The following is a 24,649-nucleotide window of genomic DNA, read 5'->3' on the forward strand; positions in this document are numbered from 1 at the left end:
TGAAGACTTTTGAAATTTACCTTCATCAGATCACCCCCGAGGCTATCATCAGAATGGGGGTTTTTATTTGGGCCATGAGGAGCCAAGGACTAGAGCCGAGTGCAAAATGCTTCTGTAATATGCATGAGCTATCCTATAATACGAAGGCTACTAGCAAAGAACAATATCATAATAATTTTGGTTGTTACGGCTTCGTGCCTCGCTCTGATGTGAGCTATCTAGTACCAACATTTTGAAAGAGGTGGCCAGGAGCCTGGATGGAAGAGTTGGCGCACCGGACAGTCTACAGGACCTGTCCGGTGCACCACCGGACAGCCCAGAGGCCCCACAAGTTAGAACTCCAACGGTCGAACCCCAACGGTCTGCTAACGTGGCTGGCGCACCGGACAGTGTCCGGTGGCGCACCGCATTGTCCGGTGCGCCATGCGACAGCACACTTCCAACAGCCATTTTTGGTGGTTGGGGCTATAAATACCCCAACCACCCCACATTTAATGGCATCCAAGTTTCTACACTTCTACACCTTACAAGAGCTATTGCATTCAATACAAGACACACCAAAGAGATCAAATCCTCTCCCAACTCCACACAAAGCTTTAGTGATTAGAGAGAGATTTGTTGTGTTCATTTGAGCTCTTGCACTTGGATTGCTTCTTTTCTTTCTCATTCTTCTTGTGATCAAACTCAATTGTAACCAAGGCAAGAGACACCAATTGTGTGGTGGTCCTTGCGGGAACTTTGTGTTCCGTTTGATTGAGAAGAGAAGCTCACTCGGTCTAAGTGACCATTTGAGAGAGGGAAAGGGTTGAAAGAGACCCGGTCTTTGTGACCACCTCAACGGGGAGTAGGTTTGAAAGAACCGAACCTCGGTAAAACAAATTATCGTGTCTCGCTCTTTATTTGCTCACGATTTGTTTTGCGCCCTCTCTCTCTGACTCGTTTATATTTCTAACGCTAACCCGGCTTGTAGTTGTGCTTAAGTTTATAAATTTCAGATTCGCCCTATTCACCCCCCCTCTAGGCGACTTTCAATTGGTATCAGAGCCCGGTGCTTCATTAGAGCCTAACCGCTCGAAGTGATGTCGGGAGCATCCGCCAAGAGGGATCTCGGGACCGGCGACAAGTCCGCATGCTCGGGAAAAACACACTCAAGGGAGTCCGCCCACAAGCACAAGGAGGAATCCTCTTCCTCCATCAAGTCCCATCGGATGGGTGACAAGAAGAAGAAGATGAGGAAGGTGGTCTACTACGAGACCGACTCTTCGTCACCCTCCACCTCCGGCTCGGAATCAGCCTCCACTACTTCAAAGCGCCATGAGCGCAAGAAGTATAGTAAGATGCCCCTTCGCTATCCTCGCATTTCTAGACACACTCCATTACTCTCTGTTCCATTAGGCAAACCACCTATGTTTGAAGGTGAAGATTATTCTATGTGGAGTGATAAAATGAGGCATCACCTAACCTCACTCCACAAAAGCATATGGGATATTGTTGAGTATGGAGTGCAGGTACCAAAGAAGGGAGACAAGGATTACGACTCGGAGGAGGTTGAACAAATCCAACACTTCAACTCCCAAGCCACAACTATACTCCTCGCCTCTCTAAGTCGAGAGGAGTATAATAAAGTGCAAGGGTTGAAGAGCGCAACGGAGATTTGGGACGTGCTAAAGACCACGCACGAAGGAGACGAAGTGACCAAGATCACCAAGCGGGAGACGATCGAGGGGGAGCTTGGTCGCTTCCGGCTTCGCCAAGGGGAGGAGCCACAAGACATGTACAACCGGCTCAAAACCTTGGTGAACCAAGTGCGCAACCTCGGAAGCAAAAAATGGGATGACCACGAAATGGTTAAGGTTATTCTTAGATCACTTGTTTTCCTTAACCCTACTCAAGTTCAATTAATTCGTGGTAATCCTAGATATACACTAATGACTCCCGAGGAAGTAATAGGGAATTTTGTGAGCTTTGAATTGATGATCAAAGGCTCAAAGAAAATCGTCGAGCTGGATGGCCCCTCCACGTCCGAAGCACAACCGGTCGCATTCAAGGCGACAGAGGAGAAGAAGGAGGAACCTACATCAAGTAGAACACCCATCGACGCCTCCAAGCTCGATAACGAGGAAATGACGTTCATCATCAAGAGCTTTCGCCAAATCCTCAAGCAAAGGAGGGGGAAGGATTACAAGCCTCGCTCCAAGAAAGTTTGCTACAAATGTGGTAAGCCCGGTCACTTTATTGCAAAATGTCCACTATCTAGTGATAGTGACCGGGATAACGACAAGAAAGGCAAGAGAAGAGAAAAGAAGAGGTACTACAAGAAGAAGGGCAGCGATGCCCATGTGTGCCGCGAGTGGGACTCCGACGAGAGCTCCTCCGACTCCTCCTCCGACGAGGACGCCGCCAACATCGCCGTCACCAAGGGACTTCTCTTCCCCAACATCGGCCACAAATGCCTCATGGCCAAGGACGGCAAAAAGAAGAAGGTAAAATCAAAATCCACCACTAAGTATGAGACTTCTAGTGATGAAGATAATGCTAGTGATGAGGAGGATAATTTGCGTACTCTTTTTGCCAACCTCAACATGCAACAAAAGGAAAAATTAAATGAATTAATTAGTGCTATTTATGAGAAGGATGACCTCTTGGATTCTCAAGAGGAATTTCTAATTAAGGAAAATAAGAAGCATGTTAAGGTTAAAAATACTTACGCTCTAGAAGTAGAAAAATGTGAAAAACTATCTAGTGAGCTAAGCACTTGCCATGACATTATTGCCAACCTTAGAAATGACAATGCTAGTTTAATTGCTAAGGTTGTTCAAATGTTTGTGATATTTCAATTCCCAATCTTAATAATGATAATGCTAAGTTGCTTGCTAAGATTGAAAAATTGAATGATTCTCTTGCTAGCCTTAAGATTGAAAATGAAAAAATTAATTGCTAAGGCTAAAGAATTAGATGTTTGCAATGCTTCCATTTCCGATCTTAGAGATAACAATGATATTTTACGTGCTAAGATTGTTGACCTTAGTTCTTGCAAACCCTCTACATCTACCATTGAGCATGTCACCATTTGCACTAGATGTAGAGACATTAATGTTGATGCTATTATGATCACCTAGCCTTAATTAAGAAACAAAATGATCACATAGCTCAACTTAATGCTAAGATTAGTGAGCATGACTTAGAAAATGAAAAATTTAAATTTGCTAGAAGCATGCTCTATAGTGGGAGACGCCCTGGCATAAAGGATGGCATTGGCTTCCAAAAGGGGGACAATGTCAAACTTAATGCCCCTCCTAAAAGATTGTCTAACTTTGTTAAGGGCAAGGCTCCCATGCCTCAGGATAACGAAGGTTACATTTTGTACCCTGCCGGTTATCCTGAGAGCAAGATTAGGAGAATTCATTCTAGGAAGTCTATATCTAGCCCTAATCATGCTTTTATGTATAAGGGTGAGACATCTAGTTCTAGGCAATCAACCCATGCAATATTGCCTAAGAAGAAAACTCCTAAGGCATCAAATGATTCTAATATTTCATTTAAAACCTTTGATGCATCTTATGTTTTAACTAACAAATCCGGCAAGGTAGTTGCCAAATATGTTGGGGGCAAGCACAAGGGGTCAAAGACTTGTGTTTGGGTACCCAAACTTCTTGTGTCTAATGTCAAAGGACCCAAAACCATTTGGGTACCTAAAATCAAAAACTAAATTTGTTTTGTAGGTTTATGCATCCGGGGGCTCAAGTTGGATCGTCGATAGTGGGTGCACAAACCACATGACAGGGGAGAAGAAGATGTTCTCCTCCTACGAGAAAAACCAAGATCCCCAACGAGCTATCACATTCGGGGATGGAAATCAAGGTTTGGTCAAAGGATTGGGTAAAATTGCTATATCTCCTGACCACTCCATTTCCAATGTTTTTCTTGTAGATTCTTTAGATTATAACTTGCTTTCAGTTTCGCAATTATGTAAAATGGGCTACAACTGTCTTTTTACAGATATAGGTGTTACTGTCTTCAGAAGAAGTGATGATTCAATAGCATTTAAGGGAGTGTTAGAGGGTCAGCTATACTTAGTAGATTTTGATAGAGCTGAACTCAACACTTGCTTAATTGCTAAGACTAACATGGGCTGGCTCTGGCACCGCCGACTAGCACATGTTGGAATGAAGAATCTTCACAAGCTTCTAAAGGGAGAACACATTTTGGGACTAACAAATGTTCATTTTGAGAAAGACAGGGTTTGTAGCGCATGTCAGGCAGGGAAGCAAGTTGGTGTTCATCATCCACATAAGAACATCATGACGACTGACAGGCCACTCGAGCTCCTTCACATGGACCTATTCGGCCCGATATCTTACATAAGCATCGGCGGGAGTAAGTACTGTCTAGTTATTGTGGATGATTATTCTCGCTTCACCTGGGTATTCTTTTTGCAGGAAAAATCTCATACCCAAGAGACCTTAAAGGGATTCTTGAGACGGGCTCAAAATGAGTTCGACTTGAGGATCAAGAAAATTAGAACCGACAATGGGACAGAGTTCAAGAACTCACAAATCGAAGGCTTCCTTGAGGAGGAGGGCATCAAGCATGAGTTCTCTTCTCCCTACACCCCACAACAAAATGGTGTAGTGGAGAGGAAGAACAGAACTCTATTGGACATGACAAGAACTATGCTTGATGAGTACAAGACTTCAGATCGGTTTTGGGCCAAGGCGATCAACACCGCCTGCTACGCCATCAACCGATTGTATCTACACCGAATCCTCAAGAAGACATCATATGAACTCCTAACCGGTAAAAAGCCCAACATTTCATATTTTAGAGTCTTTGGTAGCAAATGCTTCATTCTTGTTAAAAGAGGTAGAAAATCTAAATTTGCTCCTAAGACAGTAGAAGGCTTTTTACTAGGATATGATTCAAACACAAGGGCATATAGAGTCTTCAACAAGTCCTCAGGACTAGTTAAAGTTTCTTGTGACGTTGTGTTTGATGAGACTAATGACTCTCAAGTAGAGCAAGTTGATCTTGATGAGATAGGTGATGAAGAGGCTCCGTGCATCGCACTAAGGAACATGTCCATTGGGGATGTGTGTCCTAAGGAATCCGAAGAGCCACCACATGCACAAGATCAACCATCTTCCTCAATGCAAGCATCTCCACCAACTCAAGATGAGGATGAAGCTCAAAATGATGAAGGAGAAGATCAAGGAGTTGAGCCACCTCAAGAGGAGAGCAATGATCAAGGGGGAGATGCCCATGATCAAGATGAGGAAGATGAACAAGTTCCAAGACCGCCACACCCAAGAGTCCACCAAGCAATCCAACGAGATCACCCTGTGAACACCATCCTCGACGATATTCAAAAGGGGGTAACTACTCGATCTCGTGTTGCTCATTTTTGTGAACATTACTCTTTTGTTTCCTCTATTGAGCCACACAGGGTAGAGGAAGCACTACAAGATTCGGATTGGGTGGTGGCGATGCAAGAGGAGCTCAACAACTTCACTAGGAACGAGGTATGGCATTTGGTTCCACGTCCTAATCAAAATGTTGTAGGAACCAAGTGGGTCTTCCGCAACAAGCAAGATGATCATGGTGTGGTGACAAGGAACAAAGCCCGACTTGTGGCTAAAGGATATTCACAAGTCAAAGGTTTGGATTTCGGTGAAACCTCTGCACCCGTAGCTAGGCTTGAATCAATTCACATATTACTTGCCTATGCTACTTACCATGGCTTTAAGCTTTATCAAATGGACGTGAAAAGTGCCTTCCTCAATGGACCAATCAAAGAAGAGGTCTATGTTGAGCAACCTCCCGGCTTTGAAGATAGTGAGTATCCTAATCACGTATATGGACTCTCTAAGGCGCTTTATGGGCTCAAGCAAGCCCCAAGGGCATGGTATGAATGCCTAAGAGATTTTCTCATCACTAATGGCTTCAAAGTCGGAAAGGCCGATCCTACTTTGTTTACTAAAAATCTTGACAATGATTTGTTTGTATGCCAAATTTATGTTGATGATATCATATTTGGGTCTACTAACGAATCTACATGTGAGGAATTTAGTAGGATCATGACACAAAAATTCGAGATGTCTATGATGGGGGAGTTGAAGTACTTCTTGGGATTTCAAGTGAAGCAACTCCAAGAGGGCACCTTCATTAGCCAAACGAAGTATATTCAAGACATTCTAAACAAGTTTGGGATGAAGGATGCCAAGCCCATCAAGACACCCATGGGAACCAATGGGCATCTCGACCTCGACACGGGAGGTAAATCCGTCGATCAAAAGGTATACCGGTCGATGATAGGCTCTTTATTCTATTTATGTGCATCTCGACCGGACATTATGCTTTCTGTATGCATGTGTGCAAGATTCCAAGCCGACCCTAAGGAAGCTCACCTTACGGCCGTAAAACGAATCTTGAGATATTTAGTTTATACTCCTAAGTTTTGGCTTTGGTACCCTCGGGGATCCACATTTTATTTAATTGGTTATTCGGATGCCGATTGGGCAGGGTGTAAGATTAATAGAAAGAGCACATCGGGGACTTGCCAGTTCTTGGGAAGGTCTCTGGTGTCTTGGGCTTCAAAGAAGCAAAATTCCGTAGCTCTTTCTACCGCCGAAGCCGAGTATATTGCCGCAGGCCATTGTTGCGCACAATTACTTTGGATGAGGCAAACCCTTAGGGACTACGGTTACAAATTAACCAAAGTTCCTCTCCTATGTGATAATGAGAGTGCAATCCGCATGGCGGATAATCCTGTTGAGCATAGCCGCACTAAACACATAGCCATTCGGTATCATTTTCTTAGGGATCACCAACAAAAGGGGGATATCGAGATTGCTTATATCAACACTAAAGAACAATTAGCCGATATATTTACCAAGCCATTAGATGAACAAACTTTTAACAAACTTAGGCATGAGCTAAATATTCTTGATTCTCGGAATTTCTTTTGATATTTTGCACACATAGCTCATTAATATACCTTTGATCATATCTCTTTTATATGCTATGACTAATGTGTTTTTCAAGTATATTTCAAACCAAGTCATAGATTAAAAGGGAATTGGAGTCTTCGGCGAAGACAAAGGCTTCCACTCCACTCCATAACTCACCCTTCGCCGTCGCTCCGAGCAACTCTCCAACTTTGGTATAATCTTCACTCATATTGTGTTTGCCAAAGGGGGAAACAGTAGTTAGGAAGGGCTTATATTTCACTCAAAGTATCCGTTTTTGGCGATTCATGCCAAAGGGGGACAAAGTATTAGCCCAAAGCAAAAGGACCGCACCACCACCTTATTTAAAAAAACAAAAAAAGAGAGTTTTTCAAATTGGTATCTTATTATGTTCAAAAGGGAAAGAAAGTAGTATTTTCAAAAATGTATCTTAAAACCCTCTTGAACACTAAGAGGAGGATTTTATTAAGGGGGAGTTTTGTTTTAGTCAAAGGAAAAGCATTTCAAACATGGGGAGAAAATTTCAAATCTTGAAAATGCTTCTCAAAATCTTATTCATTTACCTTTGACTATTTGCAAAAGGACTTTGAAAAGGATTTACAAAAGAATTTGCAAAAACAAAACATGTGGTGCAAGTGTGGTCCAAAATGTTAAAAATATAAAGAAACAATCCATGCATATCTTAAGAGAATTTCTATTGGCTCAATTCTAAGTAACCTTTGCACTTATATTATGCAAACTAGTTCAATTATGCACATCTATACTTGCTTTGGTTTGTGTTGGCATCAATCACCAAAAAGGGGGAGATTGAAAGGGAATTAGGCTTACACCTATTTTCTAATTGATTTTGGTGGTTGAATTGCCCAACACAAATAATTGGACTAACTAGTTTGCTCTAGTCTATAAGTTCTACAGGGCCAAAGGTTCACAATAAGCCAATAAAAAGACCAAGAAAGGGTTCAAACAAAAAGGAGAAAAAGACAACCCAAAGGCACCCTGGTCTGGTGCACCAGACTGTCCGGTGTGCCACCGGACAGGGTCCGGTGCACCATCGGACAGTGTCCGGTGCACCAGGGCACTCGACGCTGAACTCGCCACCTTCAGGAAAATCAGAGGGCGCTCCGCTATAATTCAACGGACTGTCCGGTGAAGCACCGGACAGTGTCCGGTGTCACACCGGAATGTCCGGTGTGCCAGTGGAGCAACGGCTACTTCGCGCGCAACGGTCGTCTGCAACCCCATTCAATGCGCTACACTGCTCGCCAGAGTCAGAGCACGCGGAGTTGGCACACCGGACAGTCTCTAGGACCTGTCCGGTGCACAACCGGACAGCCCAGAGGCCCCACAAGTTAGAACTCCAACGGTCGAACCCCAATGGTCTGCTGACGTGGCTGGCGCACCGAACAGTGTCCGGTGGCGCACCGGACTGTCCGGTGCGCCATGCGACAGCACACTTCCAATGGCTATTTTTGGTGGTTGGGGCTATAAATACCCCAACCACCCCACATTCAATGGCATCCAAGTTTCTACACTTTACACCTTACAAGTGCTATTGCATTCAATACAAGACACACCAAAGAGATCAAATCCTCTCCCAACTCCACACAAAGCTTTAGTGATTAGAGAGAGAGATTTGTTGTGTTCATTTGACCTCTTGCACTTGGATTGCTTCTTTTCTTTTTCATTCTTCTTGTGATCAAACTCAATTGTAACCAAGGCAAGAGACACCAATTGTGTGGTGGTCCTTGCAGGAACTTTGTGTTCCGTTTGATTGAGAAGAGAAGCTCACTCGGTCTAAGTGACCGTTTGAGAGAGGGAAAGGGTTGAAAGAGACCCGGTCTTTGTGACCACCTCAACGGGGAGTAGGTTTGAAAGAACCGAACCTCTGTAAAACAAATCATCGTGTATCACTCTTTATTTGCTCACGATTTCTTTTGCGCCCTCTCTCTCTGACTCGTTTATATTTCTAACGCTAACCCGGCTTGTAGTTGTGCTTAAGTTTATAAATTTCAGATTCGCCCTATTCACCCCCCCTCTAGGCGACTTTCAGAGATGCCGAAGGAGGCTGCTGTCGGATCCAGTCAAGGTGGCTTAGTTTATCTGAAATACACCTTTAGATATAGAGATCAATTTGATGAGTCAAATGATGATTGGCTGAACTGTGTTGAGGCAACTAGTGATGAATTGCTTGGGGCCTACACAAGGGCCGAAGATGATGCCATGACATTAGCCTTTGAAGGACGAGGTAAGAGAAGATTGAATAGAGTTTTTGGTGTAATTGGCTTCGTATACCCAGACTATTGCTATCGCTCGCGAAAGCAGGGAAAGAAAAGAAAGCTGCTGCTTCAGCTATCTCTGCCACACCGAAGGGAAAAAGATCAAGGTTTTGACACACCGGCCTAGGTACATTGAAACGACCAGGGTGCCGAAGCTTGCCGAGGGGACCTCTTCCGCCGCTGAGCTGGAAAACCCTGCTCCTGCTGATGCCAAGGGAGAATCGGCTGAAGTGCCGAAAGCAATGGGACAGGAGAAAGCCGATCCGACCAAAGCGCCCTGCTGAAGCCAAGGAGAAAACAGTCGAAGAACCAGAAATGGAGGAGTCAGCAGGGCTACCAAAAATCCTGAGCCCGCCACCAGAGCCGGAGTTGCCGAAGGTATCCAACGTTTCTGCAATAACTCCCAAGAGGAGGAGGATGGCTAGCGCGCTGGACGCTGTCTTGGAGTCGACAAGGAGGCCACCGAAGCTGCTACAACTCATGTAGAAATCGAAGCTGGGCCCTCAGTGCCCACCAAAACAGGGCCTGTTGAAACTATTGAAAATCGCCTAGAGGGGGGTGGATAGGCGGAAACTAAAATTTACAACTTTAAACACACTACAAGCCGGGGTTAGCGTTAGAATAAAAACTGAGTCCGGGAGAGAGGGGAAAAACAAATCAACCAAGAAAGTAAAGCGGATGACACAGTGATTTGTTTTACCGAGGTTCGGTTCCAATGAACCTAGTCCCCGTTGAGGTGGTCACAAAGACCGGGTCTCTTTCAACCCTTTCCCTCTCTCAAACGGTCACTTAGACCGAGTGAGCTTTCTCCTTAATCAAACGGGTCACTTAGACCCCACAAGGACCACCACACACTTGGTGTCTCTTGCTTTGATTACAAGTCACTTAGAGAACAAGAATGAGGAAGAAGAAAGCCAACCAAGCAAACAAGAGCACAAGGAAACACAAATGATCCTCTCACAAGTCTAAATGCGCTAGAGTGGATTTTGGGACTGGATCAATCTCTTGAAATGTGTCTTTGGAGTGGTGTCTAATGCTCTTGTATTGAATGAGAAGTAGTGAATGCTTGGATGGTTGGAGTGGAGGTGGTTGGGGGGTATTTATAGCCCCCAACCACCAATTCAACCGTTGGGGCAAACTGCTGTCGATGGGCGCACCAGACAGTCCGGTGCGCCAGCCACATCACCCAACCGTTAGGGTTCTGACGGTTTCGACTGTTGGAGCTTTGTTGTCTGGTGGCACCGGACAGGTACTATGCACTGTCCGGTGCGCCTCTGGCGGCTACTCTGACTTCTGCGCGCACTGTTCTTCACTGTTCACGTTGCAGGCGACCGTTGGAGTCGACCATTGCGCTGCCTATCCGTTGCTCCGCTGGTGCACCGGATAGTCCGGTGGCACACCAGACAGTCCGGTGAATTATAGCGGAGCGGCGTTTCTGAAACCCGAAGGTGGCAAGTTCGGACTCATACGGCCCTGGGCACCGGATAGTCCGGTGCGCTAGACCAGGGTTCTCTTTAGTTTCTTTTGCTCCTTTCTTTTTGAACCCTAACTTGATCTTTTTATTGGTTTGTGTTGAACCTTTAGCACCTATAGAATATATAATCTAGAGCAAACTAGTTAGTCCAATTATTTGTGTTGGGCATTTAACCACCAAAATCGTTTATAGGAAAAGGTTAAACCCTATTTCTCTTTCAATCTCCCCCTTTTTGGTGATTGATGTTAACACAAACCAAAGCAAATATATAAGTGCAGAATTGAACTAGTTTGCATAAGGTAAGTGTAAAGGTTGCTCGGAGTTAAACCAATTTATGCTTCTATTAGATATGCATGGTTGCTTTCTTTTTATTTAACATTTTGGACCACGCTTGCACCACTTGTTTTGTTTTTGCAAATTCTTTTGGAAAATCTTTTCAAAGTCTTTTTGCAAATAGTCAATGGTGTATGAATAAAATTGCGAGAAGCATTTTCAAGATTTGAAATTTTCTCCCCCTGTTTCAAATGCTTTTCCTTTGACTAAACAAAACACCCCCTGAATAAAATTCTGCTCTTAGCTTTCAAGAGGGTTTTACTAATTTTTGTAAATACCAATTGAAGAAAGATCAAATATATTTATATACCAATTTGAAAAATTCTTGAAAATTTTGACATTGGTGGTGGTGCGGTCCTTTTCCTTTGGGCTTAATATTTCTCCCCCGTTGTCATTAATCGCCAAAAACAGAGTCTTTTGAGAGCCCTTTTCCTTTCTCTCCCATTGGTACAAGTAAATATGAGTGAAAGATTATACCAAAGTGAGAGTGATGTGGAGTGATAGCGAAGGGTAAATGATACCGATAGAGTGGAATGGAAGCCTTGTCTTCGCCGAGGACTCCATTTCCCTTTCAATCTACGACTTAGCATAGAAATATACTTGAAAACACATTAGTCATAGAGATAAAAGAGATATGATCAAAGGTATATAAATAAGCTATGTGTGCAAAGTGTCAATCAAAGTTCTGAGAATCAAGAATGTTAAGCTCATTCCTAAAGGTTTTCTCATCTAATGGTTTGGTAAAGATATCAGCTAATTGTTCTTTGGTGCTAACATAGGCTATCTCGATATCCCCCCTTTGTTGGTGATCCCTCAAAAAGTGATACCGAATGTATATGTGCTTAGTGCGGCTGTGTTCAACGGGATTATCCGCCATGCGGATAGCACTCTCATTGTCACATAGGAGAGGGACTTTGCTCAATTTGTAGCTATTCCTATTAATTTTACACCCTACCCAATCGGCATCTGAATATCCTACTAAATCAAAAGTGGATTCCTTGGGGTACCAAAGTCCAAACTTAGGTGTATAAACTAAGAATCTCATGATTCTTTTCACGTCCCAAAGGTGAACTTATTTAGGATCGACTTGGAACCTTGCACACATGCATACGGAAAGCATAATATCCGGTCGAGATGCACATAAATAAAGTAAAGATCCTATCATCAACCGGTATATCTTTTGATCTACGAAATTTCCTCCCGTGTCGAGGTCGAGATGCCCATTAGTTCCCATGGGTGTCTTGATGGGCTTGGCATCCTTCATTCCAAACTTAGTAAGTATGTCTTGAATGTACTTCGTTTGGCTGATGAAGGTGCCCTCTTGGAGTTGCTTGACTTGAAATCCTAGAAAATACTTCAACTCCCCCATCATAGACATCTCGAATTTTTGTATCATGATCCTACTAAACTCTTCACAAGTAGATTTGTTAGTAGACCCAAATATGATATCATCAACATAAATTTGGCATACAAACAAATCTTTTGCAATGGTTTTAGTAAAGAGTGTAGGATCGGCTTTGCCGACTTTGAAGCCATTAGTGATAAGGAAATCTCGCAAGCATTTATACCATGCTCTTGGGGCTTGCTTGAGCCCATAAAGCGCCTTTGAGAGTTTGTAAACATGATTAGGGTACACACTATCTTCAAAGCCAGGAGGTTGCTCAACATAGACCTCTTCCTTGATTGGTCCATTGAGGAAAGCACTTTTCACGTCCATTTGATAAAGCTTAAAGCCATGGTAAGTAGCATAGGCAAGTAATATACGAATTGACTCAAGCCTAGCTATGGGTGCATAGGTTTCACCGAAATCCAAACCTTCGACTTGTGAATATCCATTGGCCACAAGTCGGGCTTTGTTCCTTGTCACCATACCATGCTCATCTTGCTTGTTGCGGAATACCCACTTGGTTCCTACAACATTTTGGTTAGGACATGGAACTAAATGCTATACCTTATTCCTCGTGAAGTTGTTGAGCTCCTCTTGCATTGCCAGCACCCAATCTGAATCTCTTAGTGCATCCTCCACCCTGTATGGCTCAATAGAGGACACAAAAGAGTAATGTTCACAAAAATGAGCGACTCGAGATCGAGTGGTTACCCCCTTATGAATGTCACCGAGAATTGAGTTCACGGGGTGATCTCTTTGAATCGCTTGGTGGACTCTTGGGTGTGGCGATCTTTGACCCTGTATCTCTTGATCATCTTCCTTGTCTTGATAAACTTCATCCCCCCTTGATCATTGTCCTCCTCTTGAGGTGGCTCATTGTCTTGATCTTCTTCTTCATTGTCTTGAGCTTGATCCTCATCTTGGGTTGGTGGAGATGCTTGTATGGAAGATGACGGTTGACCTTGTGCTCGTATGGGCTCTTCAGATTCCTTAGGACACACATCCTCAATGGACATGTTCCTTAGCGCGACGCATGGAGCCTCTTCATCATCTAGCTCATCAAGATCAACTTGCTCCACTTGGGAGCCATTAGTCTCATCAAACACAATGTCACAAGAAACCTCAACTAATCCAGTGGATTTGTTGAAGACTCTATATGCCCTTGTGTTTGAGTCATAACCAAGTAAAAAGCCTTCTATAGCCTTAGGAGCAAATTTAGTTTTTCTTCCTCTTTTAACAAGAATAAAACATTTGCTACCAAAGACTCTAAAATATGAAACATTGGGCTTTTTATCGGTGAGGAGTTCATATCATGTCTTCTTGAGGATTCGGTGAAGGTAGAGCCGGTTGATGGAGTAGCAGGCGGTGTTAATCGCTTCAGCCCAAAACTGGTCCGAAGTCTTGTACTCATCAAGCATGGTCCTTGCCATGTCTAGTAGAGTTCTATTCTTCCTCTCCACTACACCATTTTGTTGAGGTGTGTAGGGAGAAGAGAACTCATGCTTGATGCCCTCCTCCTCAAGAAAGCCTTCAATTTGAGAGTTCTTGAACTCCGTCCTGTTATCGCTTCTTATCTTCTTGATTCTCAATCCGAACTCATTTTGAGCTCGTCTCAAGAATCCCTTTAAGGTCTCTTGGGTTTGAGATTTTTCCTGCAAAAAGAATACCCAAGTGAAGCGAGAATAATCATCCACAATTACTAGACAGTACTTACTCCCGCCAATGCTTATGTAAGCTATCGGGCCGAATAGATCCATGTGGAGTAGTTCCAATGGCATGTCCGTTGTCATTATGTTTTTGTGTGGATGATGGGCACCAACTTGCTTCCCTGCTTGGCATGTGCTACAGATCCTGTCTTTCTCTGTCTTTCTCAAAATGAACATTTGTTAGTTCCAAAATGTGTTATCCCTTTAGAAGTTTGTGAAGGTTCTTCATTCCAACATGGGCTAGTCGGTGATGCCAGAGCCAACCCATATTAGTCTTAACAATTAAGCAAGTATCGAGTTCAGCTCTATTGAAATCAACTAAGTATAGCTGACCCTCTAATACTCCCTTAAATGCTACTGAATCATCACTTCTTCTAAAGACAGTAACACCTATATCCGTAAAAAGACAGTTGTAACCCATTTTGCATAATTGAGATACAGAAAGCAAGTTGTAATCTAAAGAATCTACAAGAAAAACATTGGAAATGGAATGGTCAGGTGATATAGCAATTTTACCAAATCCTTTGACCAAACCTTGATTTCCATCTCTGAATGTGATAGCTCTTTGGGGATCTTCATTTTTCTCGTAGGAGAAGAACATCCTTTTCTCCCCAGTCATGTGGTTTGTGCATCCGCTATCAATAATCCAACTTGAGCCCCGGATGCATAAACCTGCAAAACAATTTAGGCCTTGTTCTTAGGTACCCAAATGGTCTTGGGTCCTTTCACATTAGAAACAAGCACCTTGGGTACCCAAACATAAGTCTTGGAGCCCTTGTGTTTGTCCCCAACATATTGGGCAACTGTTTTGCCTGATTTGTTAGTTAAAACATAAGATGCATCAAAAGTCTTAAATGAAACATTAGGTTCATTTGATGCAGTAGGAGATTTCTTTTTAGGCATTTTAACATGGGTAGAATGCCTAGAGCTAGATGCCTCATTCTTGTACATAAAGGCATGATGGGAAACATAATGAAATTTCTTAGCATGAATTCTCCTAATCTTATGTTCAGGATAACCAGCAGGATATAAAATGTACCATCGTTATCCTGAGCCATGGGAGCCTTGCCCTTAACAAAATTAGAGAACCTTTTGGGGGCATTAAGTTTGACATTGCTTCCCTGGTGGAAACCAATGCCATCCTTAATGCCAGGGCGTCTCCCATTATAGAGCATGCTTCTAACAAATTTAAATTTTTCATTTTCAACTTCATGCTCATTGATTTTAGCAGTTATTTGAGCTATGTGATCATTTGTTGTTTAATTAAAGCTAGGTGATCATTAATAGCATCAACATTAATGTCTCTACATCTAGTACCAATAGCAACATGTTCAATAGTAGATGTAGAGGGTTTGCAAGCATTTAATTCATCAATCTTAGCATGTAAAATAGCATTCTCATTTCTAAGATTGGAAATAGAGATATTGCAAACATTCAAATCTTTAGCCTTAGAAATTAACTTATCATTCTCAGTTTTAAGGCTAGCAATTGATTCATTCAATTTATCAATCTCAGCAATTAAACTAGCATTATCATTTTTAAGATTGACAATTGAATTATGACAAACACTTGATTTTTCAACCTTAGCAATCAAATTAACATTCTCAGTTCTAAGGTTGGAAATGGTGTCATGGCAAATGCTAAGCTCCTTAGTCAAATTTTCATTTTTCTCCATTTCCTGAGCATAAGCATTCTTTACCTTAACATGCTTTTTATTTTCCTTAATAAGAAATTCCTCTTGGCTATCCAAGAGTTCATCCTTCTCATGAATAGCACCTATTAATTCATTTAATTTTTCTTTCTGTTGCATGTTAAGGTTGGCAAAAAGACTAAGCAAGTTATCTTCATCATCACTAGAACTACCCTCATCACTAGATGTAGTATACTTGGGGGTGGTTCTAGCTTGTACCTCCTTTTTCTTGCCATCCTTTGCCAAGAGGCACTTATGGCCGACATTAGGGAAGAGGAGACCCTTGTTGGCGGCATCCTCGTCGAAGGAGGAGTCGATGGTGCTCTCGTCGGAGTCCCATTCCTGACACACGTGGGCATCGCCACCCTTCTTCTTGTAGTATCTCTTCTTCTCCTTCTTCTTCCCCCTTTTGTCGTTGTCCCTGTCACTATCACTAGACATAGGGCATTTAGTGATAAAATGACCGGGCTTACCACATTTGTAGCAAACCTTCTTGGAGCGGGGTTTGTAATCCTTCCCCCTCCTTTGCTTGAAGATTTGACGGAAGCTCTTGATGATGAGCGCCATTTCCTCGTTGTCGAGCTTGGAGGCGTCGATGGGGAGCCTACTTGATGTAGACTCTTCTTTCTTCTCCTCCGTTGCTTTGAGTGCGACGGGTTGCACCTCGGGTGTGGAGGTGCCGCCTTGCTCCAAGTTGACGATTTGTTTGGAGCCTTTGATCATCAACTCAAAGCTCACAAACTTCCCAATTACCTCCTCGGGGGACATTAGCTTATATCTAGGATCACCACGTATTAATTGAACTTGAGTAGGATTACGAAATACGAGGGATCTTAGAATAACCTTGACCATCTCATGGTCATCCCACTTGGTGCTCCCGAGGTTGCGCACTTGATTCACCAAGGTCTTGAGCCGGTTGTACATGGCTTGTGGCTCCTCTCCTTGGTTGAGGACCAATCGACCGAGCTCCCCCTCGATCGTCTCCCGTTTGGTGATCTTGGTCACCTCGTCCCCTTCATGCGCCGTCTTGAGGACGTCCCAAATTTCTTTGGCCATCTTTAACCCTTGCACCTTATTATACTACTCTCGACACAAGGAGGCGAGGAGTATAGTTGTGGCTTGGGAGTTAAAGTGCCGAATTTGGTCGGCCTCATCCGAATCGTAGTCCTTGTCCCCTACCTTCAGTACCTGCGCTCCATACTCAACAATATCCCATATGCTTTTGTGGAGTGAGGTTAAATGATGCCTCATTTTATCACTCCACATAAAATAATCCTCACCATAAAAAAATGGTGGTTTGCCAAGGGGAACGGAAAGTAATGGAGTGCATTTAGAAATGCGAAGATAGTAGAGGGGCATCTTACTATACTTCTTGCGCTCATGGCGCTTAGAAGTTACAGATGATGATGATTCGGAGCCGGAGGTGAAGGGTGACGAAGAGTCGGTCTCGTAGTAGACCACTTTCTTCATCTTCTTCTTCTTGTCACCTCTTCGTTGTGACTTGATGGAGGAAGCGGACTCCTCCTTATGCTTGTGACCGGACTCCCTCGAATGAGTTCTCCCCGAGCTTGCGGACTTGTCGCCGCCGGTCATGATCTCCCTCTTGGCGTGATCTCCCGACATCACTTTGAGTGGTTAGACTCTAATGAAGTACCGGGTTCTGATACCAATTGAAAGTCGCCTAGAGGGGGGTGGATAGGCGGAAACTAAAAATTACTACTTTAAACACACTACAAGCCGGGGTTAGCGTTAGAATAAAAACCGAGTCTGGGAGAGAGGGGAAAAACAAATCAACCAAGAAAGTAAAGCAGATGACACGGTGATTTGTTTTACCGAGGTTCGGTTCCAATGAACCTAGTCCCCGTTGAGGTGGTCACAAAGACCGGGTCTCTTTCAACCCTTTCCCTCTCTCGGAAAGGAGAAAGGTATACCGGTCTTTCAACCATTTCTCCTTAATCAACCATTTCCTTAATCAAACGGGTCACACTGTCTGGTGGCACACCGGACAGTCCGGTGCGCCAGACCAGGGTTCTCTTTGGTTTCTTTTGCTCCTTTCTTTTTGAACCCTAACTTGATCTTTTTATTGGTTTGTGTTGAACCTTTAGCACCTGTAGAATATATAATCTAGAGCAAACTAGTTAGTCCAATTATTTGTGTTGGGCATTTAACCACCAAAATCATTTATAGGAAAGGTTAAATCCTATTTCCCTTTCAACTATTGAACAGGATACTGAACAAGGACCTTCAGATGCCACTCTGATCTTGGAAAAAGAAGGCACATCCAAGAAGGTTAAATCTCCTACTCCCGAAGCGTTTACTGAGGAGCTAGACTTTATCATACGACACGCTTCAGGTAAACAGTTGTCGGAAGAGCAGATTGCCGAAGCTAAGCACTATGCCAGGGAATTAAAGTACCCAAAAGGATCCTTGCTGTATAATGGCACTGATGAAGATGACTTTCTGTACTACCTTCTGGACAACAAGGAAATATCTGTTTGCCGGGAGATGGCAAGGAACATAGGGTTTCCGAAGCTCGAGGTTGGCCTCTCTGCAATGTCGAAGGATGACCTTGCAGACAGCCTCGCTTATAACAGTCTTAAGGTAAAGATGTTCTGACTTATAAATAGATTACTTTTTGTATCTTTTATGATTGTGCTGATCCCCCCTTTTTGTAGGGCTTAATCTTGAGCAATGCTTTAAGGGCACAAAAGAATGCTGAAGACGAAAGCTGCCAAATAGCCCTTGGGAACCTTCGAACAGAGGTATCAGACTGAGGAATGAATCCCTAGAAAAGGATAAAATTCTGCTTTCCTTGGTAGACAGGGTAAAGGCCAGCGAAGCCAAACTTATTGCGCAGTCCGAAGCTCATAAGGCCGAAGTTGAAGACCCAAAGAAAAAGCTTGCCGAAAAGAATGAGGATTTCGAAGTGGCGAAAGCCAAACAAGAAATAAGCGAATGGACTAGTTCAAGATTACAAAAGAATGTGGATGAGCTTCGCGAATTGAAGGAGAGATATTATGAGAAATCCTTAGGTTGTGCTAAAAAATTGAAACATAGTTTTGCAAAGGTGGGTGCATACTCATCGGAGCAAAAATTTATTAGAGGCGATCCCGAGGGAATTATTGAATGGATCGACGAAGAAGCTGAAGCTTTTGAAGAAATTCTTAGCGATCGTGGGGATTTTTGTGCCTTTGCCGGTGCCAGAGGGGTTGCAGCAATTTTAGAGAAAACTGGCTATGAACATGTTAAAGCTGCAACCCAGACAGAAACCCTCTTCTCTGTAGACAACACCAAGGATCCTTCGGCTGAAGCTACTATGATGGGCGGGAAATTCTATTCCAACGTTTGGATGAAGGGCAGACGGAAGATAGCCAACGAAGCTATAAAGAAAAATGAAAAAGAATTCCATGATGCCCGAGAAGAAGCCAAGTGAGCCAAAGAGGCTGCTGAGCGCGCCAGGCATATAGGTATTTTTATTGAATCTTAGCTTTAATATTTTTTCTGGCTTCGGATTAACAACTCGCTACTTCACTGCAGCTAAACTTTCACTGCCACCCGAGCCATATGATCTCGAGGCCGACCCAGCCATGAAAGCGGCACTAGAAACAATAAGGATTGCCGAAGAAGCTGTTGATGAAGCTGTCAACAAACTTCTGAACGAAGTTGCCGAGAAGATCTTAAAAGAAGACTAAATTTTTGTGTACTTAAGAAATGTAGTATTTGGGAAATGTAATATTCGTACATGAGTTAAACATTGTATATCTATGTGTATATTAATGTAATATATTTCTTTACGATGCATGAAATTTGCGTACATACCATTTTTGAGCCTTTGGCGAAAAAACACCTTCCCTTATTTTCATGCTTCGTAAAGAAAGAGCCCTTATATAGGACATCTGTTGTATAATATTGTTGTTGACGAAAATTTTCTTGGCATGTAAGATTATAATTGCCAAAGGTGTACTTTGTGCTCCAGCACACTGTTTCATTCATCGCATATTTTGAAAGAAGCAACTTTTCTTCTGCACAATCTTGCTGCTGATGCGACATGATGTATGATGTGATGCTATGCAAAATGATGCAATGATATGATGCAGCATGATGTTTATGCCGAAGACACATACCCACACGAAAACACACCCAGACTCTGCATCCCCTTAGGAACGTCTTTTGAGTCTCTTCACCTTCTATTTCGGTGGTATTTAAGCTCTGCATTCCCTTAGGAACGACTTTTGAGCTTCTTCACCTTTTATTTCGGTGGTATATTGGCTCTGCATTCCCTTAGGAACGATTTTTGAGCTTCGGAACATACTCTGTGCTCCATTAGGAACGACTTTTGTAGCTTTGGAACTTACTCTGCGCTTCCTTAGGAATGACTTCGTAGCTTCGGAAGCATAGTTGAGGGGTGACATTCTACACTCGATAGTGTGACCACAATATTATTACATCAAGTTGGAGATTAAACCTCCGTGAACTGTTTTTCATGCAAGAAAATAAAATGACAAACAAAACAAAAATACATCAGGTTAGGATATCCTTTAGTAAATGTGCTTCGACTCGGGCACAATGCTGTTGACTGTGCGAGCTTCGGACTCCTCCCGAAAATCGCGCTGTTGCTGAGCGTGGTGATGCCCTTCTGGCTGCTGACTGCAGACCAAAGTAGGTGCTAGCGGTGGTGGCAGTGGAAACTGGGCCCAAGAAGCTTGAGAATGGCTTGCCGAAGCAACAGAGGTCGTAGGCTGTTGATTGCCTACATCCTCTGGGACATACGGAGAGTAGCATGAAGCGATATGTAGAACCTGCTTCGGCTGATTCTGTCGTGCTTCGGCTTCGGCAATCTCTTTCTGCTTTTGGATCGTAACCTGGCACGTTCTTGTGGTATGCCCTTTGTCTTCACCGCAGAACATACAAAAAAGTTTTCTGGGCTGATCTCCATATCTTCCTCTAAAGTTTCTGCCCCCTCTGCCTCTTGGAGCTAGTGGCCTAAAGGAACTTTGTTGTGCCCCTGATGATTGGGAGCTGTGCTGCTACCTTTGGGTTTAGTTTCTCCTGTCGTCACTTGAGTTGGCATTATGGATTGACCTGACATGCCTGGGGTGGAATCTCCCTCCGAAGCCCCTGGCCATTTCAGAGTATTTGTAGGCTTCTTCCCTTCTTTGCCGAAAGTCATTGTCGGCTCTGATGTACTCGTCCATTTTCTAGAGAAGCTTCTCCAAGGTTTGTGGTGGCTTCCTTACGAAGTATTGCGCCGTGGGTCCTGGCCGAAGTCCCTTGATCATGACCTCAATGATGATCTCATTGGGCACTATAGGGGCTTGAGCTCTCAGCCTTAAGAACCTTCGAACATACACCTACAAGTACTCCTCCTAGTCCTGTGTACACTGAAAGAGAGCTTGGGCAGTGACTGGCTTTGTTTGAAATCCCTGAAAGCTGGTCACTAACATATCCTTTAGCTTCTGCCATGACGTAATTGTCCCTGGCCGAAGAGAGGAGTACCAAATTTGAGCTATGCTTTTGACTGCCATGACGAAGGACTTCACCATGACTACAATATTGCCCCCATATAAGAATATGGTTGCTTCGTAGCTCATCAGGAATTGCTTAGGGTCTGAGTGCCCGTCATACATAGGGAGCTGAGGTGGCTTGTATGATGGTGGCCACGGGGTAGCCTGTAATTCTGCTACCAAGGGAGAAGCATCGTCAAAAGCAAAATTGCCCTGATGAAAGTCACCATACCATTCATCATCATTGAGTGGACTTTCTTGGCGAAGCTCCCTGTGTTGAGGCCTTCGGTCTTGGTCATCCTGAGTGAGATGGCGCATTTCTTCAGCGGCTTCATTGATCTTCTTCTGAAGGTCGGCGAGTCGAAGCATCTTTTCCCTCTTCCTTTGCACTTGTTGATGGATAGCCTCCAGATCACTGATCTCTTGATCTAGTTCCTCCTCCTGAGGTGTTGGGCTAGTAGCATTCATCTTCTGGCTCCTAGCTTCTCGCATCATCTCCTGATTAGTGTCCAGTGGCTTCAGGGCAGCCCCTGGCACCGTTGTCTTCTTCAGCGGCATTGCGGAAGTCGATGCTTACCGAAGGTGATCGAATGAGTTCACCGGAGGTGGGCGCCAATGTTGCGGAAGTCGATGCTTGCCGAAGGTGGTCGAATGAGTTCACCAAAGGTGGGCACCATTGTTGGGCCTTGTTCTTAAATGCTATACATCAAGAACAAAGCAACACAATTGTTAATGATTAGAGACCTTCGTCCTTCGAAGCATTATTTCCCTTGGGATATAATGATCTTCAGATGAAGGTCATGAAGGGCATACCTTCATCATTTCAGTGAATTAGTATAAACAAAGACACATAGAACACAAAAGAAGATGAATAATCATTACAAATCAATAGGTTATCTATATTATCATTTTATAAACATGGATAAACATCAATGACATTTATATTACATTAATACCTTCGTCTTAGTAGAAGGTGAAAATGAGAGAGTGATGCGAGAACAATTACAATCTGGCTTGAACAGTACGATGTTACTGTTCATCTATTTGTAGGAACGGGACGCTGCTCGGACAAAATTACGTTCATGTCCCTAACATTTACTGCTAAATATAAGGCGAGCTATCAAGGTCTGAGTAGTCTTTTCCCCTTTAGTTCGATTTCATCTTCCACCTTCATCATCATACTAAACCGAAGCTCCTTCAGCCATAGCTTCGGCGTCCGTTCATTGTACCTTCGGGTTGTATCTCCATATCATGTATATCTTTATCTCAAAGCCAAAGCTTCATGTAATAGTTTATGTTACACTAAAAAACATATTAGTCACGTTTTTTAGTACCTTCGGAAGAGGAAGGCCCCCAACAACGTTCATGTGGACTGGTCAACTGTGGCCCATCCGAGGACAAATGGCAAGGTAGAACGTGCCAACGACATGATCCTACAAGGCCTCAAGTTGAGGATCTTCAACAATTTAAACAAGTTCGGCAGCCGATTTAAACAACTCCCCTTAGTGAATTGGAGTCTGAGAACAACCCCGAGCCGAGCCACGGGGTTCACACCCTTCTTCTTAGTCTATGGGGCCGAGGCTATCCTACCCACAGACTTAGAACACGGTTCCCCGAGGTTACGAGCATACAACGAACGCAACAACCAAGTCAACCTTGAAGACTCGCTCGACCAGCTAGAGGAAGCTCGAGACGTGGCACTCTTTCATTCGGCCAAGTACCAACAGTCACTCCGGCGCTACCACGCAAGGCATGTCCGACCTTGGGGATTCTAGGAGGGAGACATGGTACTTTGGTTATGGCAAGACAACCGATAGAGCCTCAAGCTCACTCCTCCCTGGGAAGGACCCTTCATCATCACCAAAGTGCTAAAGCCAGGGACGTACAAACTCTGCAACGAAGAAGGAGAAGTCTACAGCAATGCATGGAACATAGAACAACTACGTCGCTTCTATCCTTAGGAATATAGGCCTAAATTGTACTATGGATCTCATGATTAATAAAGTTCAGCTTTCAAGGGAGGCTCGGCCTTGCCTCCAATACCAAGCCTCCCTCAGGGGCTAGAAGGGGGAACCCCTCATCTGTGTTATTTTTTCTCGTAATTTTTCTTAAAAACATGTTTTATACCCTCGCCCTAGTCATAATGCGGAACCCTCAAGAACAAGGGACATCTCGATTAGGAAAGATAGCCGAGCCACTGGAACACCTATGCCTCAGGGATACGGTTTCCTCACTCACTATTCCCTTCCTAAAGGGTAACTCGTGTTGAAATACGGACACCACAGTAAGACGGGGCAACAGGCACAAAACAGTAGGAAATAACATAGCAAACAGGCAGACCTTAAAAGAACTTAGGAGTTCACAGTATGGTTTATATAGATTTAAAAACTTTAAAACCCCGCAGGGCAAGGGTCGGGTCTACGAAGTCGGAGGAGGAAGGATGCCACCCTTGGAGTCACTAGAGGGCACAACGGCGGTAGGCGACGAGATGGGAAGAACCACCTCATGCTCGTAGTGGTGAGCCAGCAAGGACCCTAGCCCCTTGACGGTATCAACGAGCCTCTGCATCTCGGCATCGGCAAGGTCGGGCTCATCGGGGAGGACATAGCCCTTGCACACCCCGCTCAAGATCGATCTCGTAGTGAGAGGCGACCACTACCAACGCTCGATTCACAACAAGGTGAATGGCCTCGTGGAGTTCGCCTCGTATGTAGCCACTTTGGGCTCACATACGGCTCCGTGGGGACTCTCCCTTGGGGACATCTACCACATCGAGGTCTCGGCTGAACTCTACCACCGCGTCGGGCATCTCCTTCAAATCGGCCACCTTCTAGTCCATGGTCTGGGAGAGCGTTCGGGAGGTCTAGGCGGTGGTCTCCAGATCCATCTCGAGCTCTAGAAAAAGAAAGAAAGTGTTAAGCCATGACTAGAAAAAAAGATTAGACCAGATAAAACAAGACTTCAGCCAAATACCTCCCATCTGGGCCCTCAAGGCTCGGCCCTCAGACCGCTCGACCTCCAAGTGATTAGAGAGGGAGTCAACACAGAGGGAAGCTTCGGTGACCTGACGCCGATATTCATCCCACTCCACGGCCACCGCCTGAAGGTTCCCCTTCAACAATCACATCTCCTCCTGCTACAAGGCCACCTCTGTCTTCAGGCGACTGACCTCCTCCTCTAGCGAAGGCACCTTCCTGCACTCGGTCGCGACCTCATCCTTTATATCAGCGCACAACAACGTCAAGTCCGCCACCTCGGCGCTCCTCAGCACCAACTACTCGTTGGCACGAAGCAACATGTCCTGATGGCACTGC

The sequence above is a fragment of the Zea mays genome, chromosome 3 (assembly GCF_902167145.1).
Source record: "Zea mays cultivar B73 chromosome 3, Zm-B73-REFERENCE-NAM-5.0, whole genome shotgun sequence".
Taxonomy (NCBI): Eukaryota; Viridiplantae; Streptophyta; class Magnoliopsida; order Poales; family Poaceae; genus Zea; species Zea mays.